This window comes from Stegostoma tigrinum, chromosome 6 (assembly GCF_030684315.1).
Source record: "Stegostoma tigrinum isolate sSteTig4 chromosome 6, sSteTig4.hap1, whole genome shotgun sequence".
NCBI classification, from domain to species: Eukaryota; Metazoa; Chordata; class Chondrichthyes; order Orectolobiformes; family Stegostomatidae; genus Stegostoma; species Stegostoma tigrinum.
Window position 1 is genome coordinate 55662651 of NC_081359.1, and position 10176 is coordinate 55672826.

The 10176-nt window shown below is 38.1% G+C and overlaps 1 long non-coding RNA gene across 1 annotated transcript; it reads left to right on the forward strand.

Annotated features, from left to right (window-relative positions):
• Nucleotides 1–1756: 1756 nt before the first annotated feature.
• LOC125453501 (uncharacterized) lies at nucleotides 1757–7218 on the forward strand. Its single transcript, XR_007247778.2, has 3 exons — nucleotides 1757–1842; nucleotides 1936–2122; nucleotides 5174–7218. It is a non-coding gene; the product is annotated as an uncharacterized LOC125453501 (long non-coding RNA).
• The last annotated feature ends 2958 nt before the right edge of the window (nucleotides 7219–10176 follow it).

Below are 10176 nucleotides of genomic sequence, written 5' to 3' on the forward strand. Positions count from 1 at the left end.
AATTATTTTTCCAATGGATAAAACTCTGATTCATTTACTCCCGAGTAAGTAAGAATCAAAGAAGTAGGGCGATAAGGGACTGTATTGAGGGAATTAGGATCAACACATGGAGATATCGTGCCAAGGTTATTCTGATCCTCAGGCATCTATGGACACTTCTGGACGATGAACTCCAGATAAATATCAACTTCTTGATTGTAGTTTGGGGTTGATTATATATTGGTAATGATGATATGTGTTCATTGACCGGTTTTGGCAAGATTTCAAAACAAAACTCAAGAATGTGACTTTTTAGACATCAAATTATTGCTACAGAATTGGGAACTAGTTGTGGTATTTACCCCATTACTGGCCTTTTTAAAACTCCTGCTGAAGAAAGAGGAGTACAGCATGTACATGTTAGCTGAAAATGGAAGAAAATTTGAAGCCATCATGGCTGGGCATTGACAGTTACAAGTGTGAAGAGTGACTACATCAATTGGAATAATAATAATAAATGCTCAATATGCTAAACTGTGTGGGGTATTTACCCTGATTCATGCAATTCATAATTGTCTCGTGTACCAGAACTTCAAGAAAGTATGTGTTGTTCATGAACATTGGAGAGACCAAACCAAAGCAAATATATACAAATGGTGGTAGGTCATTTACAGAGGAAAAGCCTGCAAGGCAAAGTGACAATCACAATCAACGGAAAGCCAACACAGAGCAAAAGCCTTAAAAATATATGACAGTTTGATGAAGAAGCCACACGATACAGATCTATGTCAGTGACTTGCATAAAGGTACCGCATATAGGGAAGCTGAATTTGCTGATGACATAAGGTAGGTAGGAAATTATACTGTCAAAGAGATATAAAGAATCTACAAAGACCTTTAGATTGGTTCAGAGAATAGGCATAAATTTGGTGAGTAGAATTTAATGTGAAAAATATGAACATACCCACTTTGTCAGTAAGAACATAAAAGCAGCATCTTACTTGAATGGAAAGAGGCTGCCAAACTCTACAAAGGGATCTTGGTTGTCATTACAAAAAAACCTGTATACAGCAAGTACAGCAAGTGATTAGCAAGGTATGTAGAATTGCAATGCTTATTGCAAGAAGGATCAATTATAAAAGTAGGGAAGAGCTGCTGCAGATGTAGAGGATCTTAGTGGTTGAACAAGCATTCTGTATTGTCTGTTTGGCTTATCATGAGAGGCGGCGATGACCTAGTGGTATTGTTGCTGGACTATTAATCCAGCGACCCCGATAATGTTCTGCGGAACTGGTTTCAGATCCCACCATGGCAGATGGTGGAATTTGAATTCAATAAAAATATTTGGAATTAAGATTCTAATGATTACCCTGAATCCACTGTCCCCATTAACTGGGGTAGTCATAGTGTGTAAGAGAGTGGAAATTCTTAAAAATGCATCAGGGAGAGCTTTTTGGGGTGGCACGGTGGCTCATTGGTTAGCACTGCTGCCTCACAGCACCAGGAACCTGGGTTCTACCCTTGGGCAACTGTCTGTGTGTGGAGTTTGCACATTCTCCCCATGTCTGTGTGGATTTCCTCTGAGTGCTCCGGTTTCCTCCCTCTGAGGAATAAAATATATAACAGAAATTAACTCCACTGGATTCAGTAAATTCTACCCAATTAGTTTGAAATGGAGGCATTCCTTTCATTAACAGTAACGCTCTTCATCTTGATCATATTGTGGGTTATATCCTGAATGTCTTGGAAGTTGTGATCCTTTGCTTTGTTCTACCAGAGCAATTTCATCTAGAGACTCCATAAAATGTGGAGTTTTCTCAGTGACAGACCTGGTCCCCTTAAAACTGATTCATCCATCGATTGGTAAGTATTGCTCATGGCTTACTTGTTGATTTTGCATTTTTTTTTGAGGCTTTAATTTAATTTGCTGTTTTCTTTGTCCTCTATTACCACCAGTTATTCCCTGCCTAGGAGTGAAATGCATTCCAAATTTGACGAGTTCGTGGAGTACATCTGTCGGAACTGGTAACAAATACAAACAAGTAAAGGGAAGAAATGATAGAGGAGGGGTGGGAGGATAGCGGACCCCCCCACCTGCTTTATCTGCAGCTACTCCTACCCCGACATCCAGTCCTGAAGAAGGGTAATACCTGAAATGTTGACTTCTCCTCCAGATACTGCTTGGCTTGTTGTGTTTTTCCAGCCTCCTGTTTGTCTACTTTGAATTCCAGATATGCAGTTTTTTTTTGTCTGGTGACAAATGGTAATTTGGTCTGCTTCCCACCTTCACTGTGATTAAGATTGTGGTGGGAAAGCATATGAATGGTCTTTCTGCTCACTGAATTCACATTCTTAAATGGGTGATTCATTTTGTCTTTTTTTTGAAGAAGGTTTTAAGGCCAAGGTGCAGAGCAATCTACTCAGAGCCACTACAGTAGACAGGTTGTGAGGCCTTGGGTTTTTATTCTTAAAGTAAGGATAATAGAAGCAGCCTGACTGGGTGGGGCAAGCTCCCAAAGAACTAGGATGTTCAGTTTTTAGTTTTCTGTAGCAGTTGTTGCTCGGCCTTAAAGCTGAATGGAAGCTGCAGGACATTTCTCCCTGCGACTCTTTCTCAGAGTTTTGTCTCATTCTCTTCTTTACACCTGTTGCTGGAGTTGCATGTGAAAAATCTGGTTTTCTGAATTTGTCTTGGTCAAGGGGATATTTATGGGATGTTACTATATTGGAACAGTTAATTTGTAGTTACTATATCTATTATTCTGTTAATTGCTTTGGAAAGCTTCAGTTCTTTTAATTTATTCTTTCTTTTGATGTATTTTAACTAGTGTATGAACAAAATGTGCTTTCCTTAACGTCAAGTAGTTTGGCCAATCAGATGGCATCTGGAATGTAACACCTTACACTTATTTTTAAAGTAAGAAAAATGTTAGGGTCTAGACCATTTTCTGATTTTATTTTGACTGGGTTTGGTCTGGCTCATAACACCTCATCTTGTCATGGCTGACAGACACAGTAGGGGACAGAGGCCTCTCTATTCAACACATGAGAAGCTAACTTCAGTATGTTTGTTTGTCAGACCCTGTAAAGAGGGAGGGGGCATCTTTTCTTCGAAGACACTCATTTCAGATCAAGGGTTCTGGCATCAAGAACTTAAGGACTGTTAAGAGGTACACTTATCCTTGCTTCAAACTCCCGTATATCACCTCTTTCTCACGATGCCCATCCAACAAATTCTGTCAGTTGTCACTCCTCTTGGTCTGGATCATGGAACTCAGTTGGTGGTTCTGACTGCAGCCACTGGCCTGCCAGTGATATTGCTGCTCAAAAGAGCTGCTGGACTCTTTGACTGGTCGGTGCAGCTTCTTACTTCTGTTAGGTCTTCCGTTGTTAATACCGAGGAGTGCTGTCATACTGGACACTGCGGTGGTGGCAGTCTTCAACATGAGAGCAGCAACTCCTACAATGTGCCAGCCTTACTAGGCATGAGAGCCTGATGCTGGTGTGATCCCATTGTTGCCCCATCATCTGACATTGGCACAAATTACCAATAGGCATTCCTGCTGGCAACTAAGACCCTTGTCATTGGCACACATGCTATCCAAAGACTCATGTGTTGTTACCAATCATGTGTCAGCCTGAATGTAATCAACTCAGTAGTAAAACATCCCAGGGATGGTAAAGAATATTTTAGGCAATGATATACATTGGGTTGAATTTCCACACAAAACAGTTCATTCACTCAAATCAACATTTATTAATCATGTAAATGTTTGTAAAAGAGAGATATAGCTGACCAGTGTACTACTAAAATTGTCATGAACATCATTTCTGCTCCACAACATGTGCTCAAGTTAAGTTGCATCAAGGGTGAAATTTATACTGTTTTCAATGGTTCATAAAAAATGAGAGGCTGGTAGTGTATTCCAATAAAAAGGAAACAACAGCTCACGTTTTATTACACATAATACAACTTGTCACAACAGTTCTTTCATTAGCTGTAAATTTGATTACATTGGCTGGTTTTCTTTTCCAGCCATACTGCTCCTGATATGTAATTCACCAAATATAATTAATGCTAACAATTAATGATGAAATGATTACTTTTCAGTGTGTTAAGCAGGGATTTTATCTTTGTGTAAAGTACTCACTTTGACATTTGTTAATCTGATTGATATTATCACTGAGGACTATTAATATTTTTTAAACAAAATTAAGAATTGGAAACAATTTTTTTTGTGAATTATTTTGATGCTGCCAGTTGACTTGGAAGGATTGCAAAGGTGTAAACTGTCTTGAGCAATTTGACCACAAATAGCAATGGCATGGTAACTTCACTTATCCGATTTTCCATTTCTGTCTCATCTGTACTATTCATTCACAGGACGTGGATGTCATTGGTCAGGCCACTATTTATTATTCACCCCTAATTCCCAGAGGGCAGATGAGAGTCAACCACCTTGTGGGTCTAGAATTGTTAAAAATGGTACCCATTTTTGCTATATTTTATAAGGTAGAAACAAGCTTAAAGAACCCAGCAGCTGTAACTGTAAGACTGATAGGAAAGAGGAATTTGTATACTAGGTGAGAAAAGTGGATAAATAGATGGGTGCCTACATGTGATCAGAGATAATGGGAACTGCAGATGCTGGAGAATCCAAGATAACAAAGTGTGGAGCTGGATGAACAACAGTAGGCCAAGCAGCATCTCAGGAGCACAAAAGCTGACGTTTCGGGCCTAGATGGCCTGATGAAGGATCTCGGCCTGAAACGTCAGCTTTTGTGCTCCTGAGATACTGCTTGGCCTGCTGTGTTCATCCAGCTCCACACTTTGTTATCCTGGGTGCCTGCATGTGTCTGATCAGCTGGATAAAGAGCATGAAGCATTTTCAGGTTTGTATTTCTTAATTAAGCACTGCACAGAAAGAAGCCATTTTGCTCCTCATGTCACTGCCAGCTCTTTAGAAGAGCTATTAGTCCCTGGCCTTGCCACACAGTCTAGTCAATGTCTGTTCTGTGAGCAAGTTATCATGCCAGTTATTGATAGTTCCTTCATTAACATTAGAGTGAATCCAGGTTGAATTAATAACATTTTAAATTAGTGATGCATTTCTTAAAAGTAATGCATGTTTCTGTGCTTAAAAATGAAAAACTATGTTCAGAATGAGTATCGTTTTGGTCTCATTTTTTTCAGACAGCATGGTGGAAGGCCTTATTGAGAAGGTCAGTTGGAGGAGGAGGTCCTACTTGCGTCTGGTGGAAGCATGCTGTCAAGACAACTAGGAGCAGAAGCCAAGAAGCCCACATTAGCTGCTTTTAATGGAATGGTGATATGGTCATGTCATTGTTTCTAGTATGGGGATGAGCAAAATTAGAAAGAATTTTGATTTTGATTGCAATCCATACATTACATCTGAAAATTATGTGTGTATAAACATTGACAGCAGAATTAAGCTGAGACTGACTAGACAGAAGATGAGACAGTAGTTGGCGGACGTGTAAACAAGTTGGCATGTATTGTTTTGAAGGAAATACTTCTAATATGGAGATCTTGTTCACTATAACATTTGGCATACTGTTGTGAACCAGTGTTCATGAGAAACTGGCAACAGAGATCTCAAACTTTTTTTTACAAATAACAGAGTCAGATTCATAAACAATTGACATGGTTATGTTTTTATCATGGAAAGTACAGTAATATAGTTTGTATGCCTATTGCCACAATCTCTGATTTATTATTGTCACATGTACCTAGGTACATTGAACAGTTTGTTTTGCGTGCAGTACAGGCAAATCACACCATATAAAGTGCATTAAGGTAGTAGAATAGAGTGAAAAGTACAATGGTATGGCTGTAGATAAGGTGTAGAAAGAGAAAGACCAATATTAAATTTAAAATTTGAGGCCAATTCGGAAGTCTAATAACAGTGGGGGAGACGCTATTCTTGAATCTTTTTTGCATGTGTTTCAACTATTGCATCTTCTGCACAATGCAAGACGTTGGAAGAGGCTATTACTGGGTGGGAAGGGTGTTTGATTAGGTTGGCTGCCTTCCTGAGGCAGCAAGAAGTATAAATGAAGTCAACAGATAGAAAGTTGGCTTGCGTATGAACTGGACTTTTATCACAACTCTCTGCAGTTTTTTGTGGTCCTGGGAACAGCAGTTGCCATACCAAGCCATGATGCATCCAGACAGATCAGGGCTTCATTGAGTACAATAAAAAGAAATATATCAGACAGTTGGTTTTGAAATTGTAATGTTACCACTGTAATACATCCAAGTTTTACTAGTGGGCCAGTAAATTCTGAGCTCTCACATGAAAAATGGCCATGTACTGCAACAATCAGCTACCCATTTGGCTGGAATTTGAATGGAGGAGACAGTTACCAAGATGGCCACATCACTTTTTCTTGAGTTGTCTCAAATTGGAAGCACTTGTTTAAACAGCTGCTTTGTTTCCAATGTAAAGATATACCTTTTTTTTCAAGGTGACTTTCCAGATGCCCCCAAGACTTGTGGGGTCCATCTTTATTTTGTCTGCAGCTAGCAACCATCAATTTATTGCATATATTTGTCTCCATAGGTTTACCTGATCCAACTTATTCAATGAAATGGAACCTCTTGTTGTAAGATAGAGAAGTCCATTTATTCCTTTATCATGCTGATGTGTCTCTCAAATGGCAGCTAAAATTGGAATTTTGCATTCTGGAAATCTCTAGAAATATCAGAGGCCCAGGAGTCGAGATCTCCATACTTTCTGTCATGGTGGGAGTTAGGATGGGGACTTTTCCACTGACGGGATTACAGAGGGAAACTGTTAAGATGTTTACCCTTCATTTCCAATACACATATGGATAGATTCTCCAGTGACTGCTCCCAAAACTGAAACACGCACAGAGAATTCCCTGAAGTGGATGTGCCATGTTTTGTGTGACATGCCAACAGGCTGTCTGCATTTTTACTGTCTACAACACTTGAACTTCAGCCAAAAAAAAACCCAAAGCTGTCAGTCCTTTTTGTTATTGTCAAACAAAACATTGGTAAAACACTAATTATATGGAGTGGACCTAGATCATCTGTTCTATGAATACATTATTATGTTAGTATGAATGAATGTGTAACTAAATTAATATTGCAAATGTGAGACGAATTGCTGCGTTTTAATCTAGATCTAAAAATTGCACAGAAAACCCTTTATAAAGAAATATAATGTACCAAGTGGCTTTGGTAACTTTTGCTGTCAGTGATTCCATTAAATAAGAATGTCATTTTAATTTTGTATTTTTTTTGACTGTGGTCTCGTGTTGAGCAATATTAACACATTTTTAAATCTGGAATTGTATTAGGGCATTATCAAACTAAGTGCCTTTTTTTGTTGGGGTATTACTGAATTCCAACTTAGTGTACATGGTCAGACTACCTCTGCTTGTGTGAATTTGAAAAATCAGAATATCTATTGTCATGTAATTAAACACATAGACCAAGAATTCAATAGATTTTGCCTACTAAAATATTTAGGTATATTAAGGCTTGATAATAAAGTATAAGTTATCATAGTTGGGCCTTTTTTTGGACGCAATGTTCAATTTTGTCCTCTGTCTTTTTCAAAGCGTTTGATAGGTCCAGTGATTGACCATAATCAGACAGGCACATGTCTTCCCTCAACTGCACTTATACTGTGAAAATAGAGTAGATTAAGTAAGGTCAAATGGGTCAAAGATTCCTCTCTGGGGTTAACACTTAGACATTCTAATGCCCAGCATCAATTCGTAAGTCATTTTTGCATTTGGAAGTGAGATTTATGAATACACATTTAACTGAAGGAGGGTACCTGAAAATGCAACTTCATGACCTTCATTGACATCACTGGACCTGTGTCTCTGTGTAGAATACCTGGAAATCATTCGGCAATGAAATGATGCAATACGCCTCCACTATATTTTCCTCTTCTCAATACTTAGAAGCTGAGCTTTAACTATTTGCATGTTGGATTTTCATTCAGGATAACACTTGGCATTTGGTTGTCACTTTTAAGCTTCATGTGGCTTAAAAATATAGCTTCTTTATTGTAGCATTAACATGAGCTGAGCATTTCTGGTCATTTGTTACCTTCGTAAAAGAGAGAATGGGGCAGATTGTACTGTTGTATGGAAGACACAGGCAAAGGGGTATGTGACAGTGAAGCTGAGATGAAAAGTTTCCATAGTGATTATTACTTTATTACTGCTGCATGATATTGAAACAATAATACAGAATTTTAATACAAAGTTATAATTTTCTGTTCTTCATTCAATGGACAGTTTAAAAGTAATAGCATCTATTTTGTGATTTTTAAGTTTTTTTTACTTCAAATGGGATAACGTGAGAACATTTACACAAATAGAATCCAATTTTTATTGTTATTGCATTTGTCAACTCAGTTTTTTTTGTTCTGCAGCGTCCACAGTGTTGGTTTAATTTAATTTCTGGTTTCAATTTGAATATTCACTTAAAGGTAAGTCAGAGTTTGATTAAATAAGTGATAGTATTGTTGGTGTATATACTTGATAGTTTTCTTATGTTTATAATACCTGGTATCATGAATTTGAGAGCTTGTACCAAATAGGTGAAGAACTGAACAATGCTGTTTTTACATACCATTTTAGAAACCTTTGGTTATGACTCATTATATTAAGATACTTCATAACAGCAGCTTTTGAAACCTGCAAAGAAAGAGATTTAAGGCTCTTTATGATCAAATAGATAAAATATCCACTAAAAGAAAGGGCAAGTGAAAGGGTGTTTTCGAGCAGAAAACCAGATAATGCCACTTCCAAGGTTAAATGGATGTGAGAATTTATGGAATATTTAAATGATTGACAGTCTGCTCTAAACCACAGCTGGAAGCCACTGAAGCTGGTTTTAAGTGACACAGTGGGGATTCAGGCATTTGACTTATAATGTTGAAAGACTGCAGAGCTAATCCAAATAGCCTGCTGGAAAAGTCTAAGGCTTCTAAAGTGCCTGTTTGTGAGCAACAAATTTAGCTCACTCCATGCGAGGAAGCAGGCAGAATTACAAATCTGCTTTATTGTTTTGGGTATTCAACTTGAATTTATACTTCATTAAGATTTTATTGAAAATAAACCTTGCTATCTGTTTATATAGCTTTTAACTTGAGATCATCACTTTAACGGTTGGATGAAGCAAGAACAAATCAAAAGTTCTAAACATCAGTAACATTGTACTGCCGCATATTTGCACTAAATTTCCTTTTGTTAATCAAATTGAAGAAAAAATAAACTCACATTCTCATTGAAAAATATTTTGGTTTTGCATGTCTGACAACTGAGCAGTAAAACACCTACACTAATTACCATGGTGTAATGAGTCACTGCAGCCACCATTTCAAACAGTTTTCTTCTGTTTGTCGATGTGACTGTTAAAAACAATGGTGGGATCATGAATAGATGCAAATTGGTGTCCATTTATACAATTAAGACTATGATATTAATGAACAGCCATAGAGGTTTCAGCAAGCACCAATCTCACGTGTAAAATCCTTGCAGCAATGACTTTTCTGAGCTAAGATTTAGCATTGAAAGGTATGTTCATTATAATTGCATCACAGGATTTGAGTCATTTTGGAGTTTGGACCACCAGGAGGTTTCCAGCTTCCAGACAATTTCTTTCTCATGATTTCCTTATTTGCCCTCAGGAAGCTTTATCATTGAGGTGCCCGTTTAATTTGGATGGAAGAATTGTTGAGAAAGAGACATGGTATTCTCAAGATACCATCAACAGCAATTGGACCAAATAGAAGACCATAGATGAGGTGCTAATAGGGCGCTGCATGTAATAGATGCTGCCCTGGCCAAGAATTACTTCCCTGGATCAGTTTGAAGAGGAACATGCCAGGAGAATATATTTCTCCAGCAGGCAGTTGCAGTTTTGTCCGGCCTCTTGCCTTCTAATTGACCCCTGTGGTCATGCTTTGACAATGGTATTTACATAGGTATATGTTGAATACTTGTCACAGACACCAGTGAATCATATCAAAGTCCAAGGGCTAGGGTTTACCTGCAATGAGGAAGGCAAGGACTGATTAGGGACAGTCAATGTGGCTTTGTGCATGGGAAATTCTATTTCACTAACTTTGAGTTTTTTGAGGAACTCCGAAGAGGATTGATGAATACAGAAGAGTGGACATGATCTAC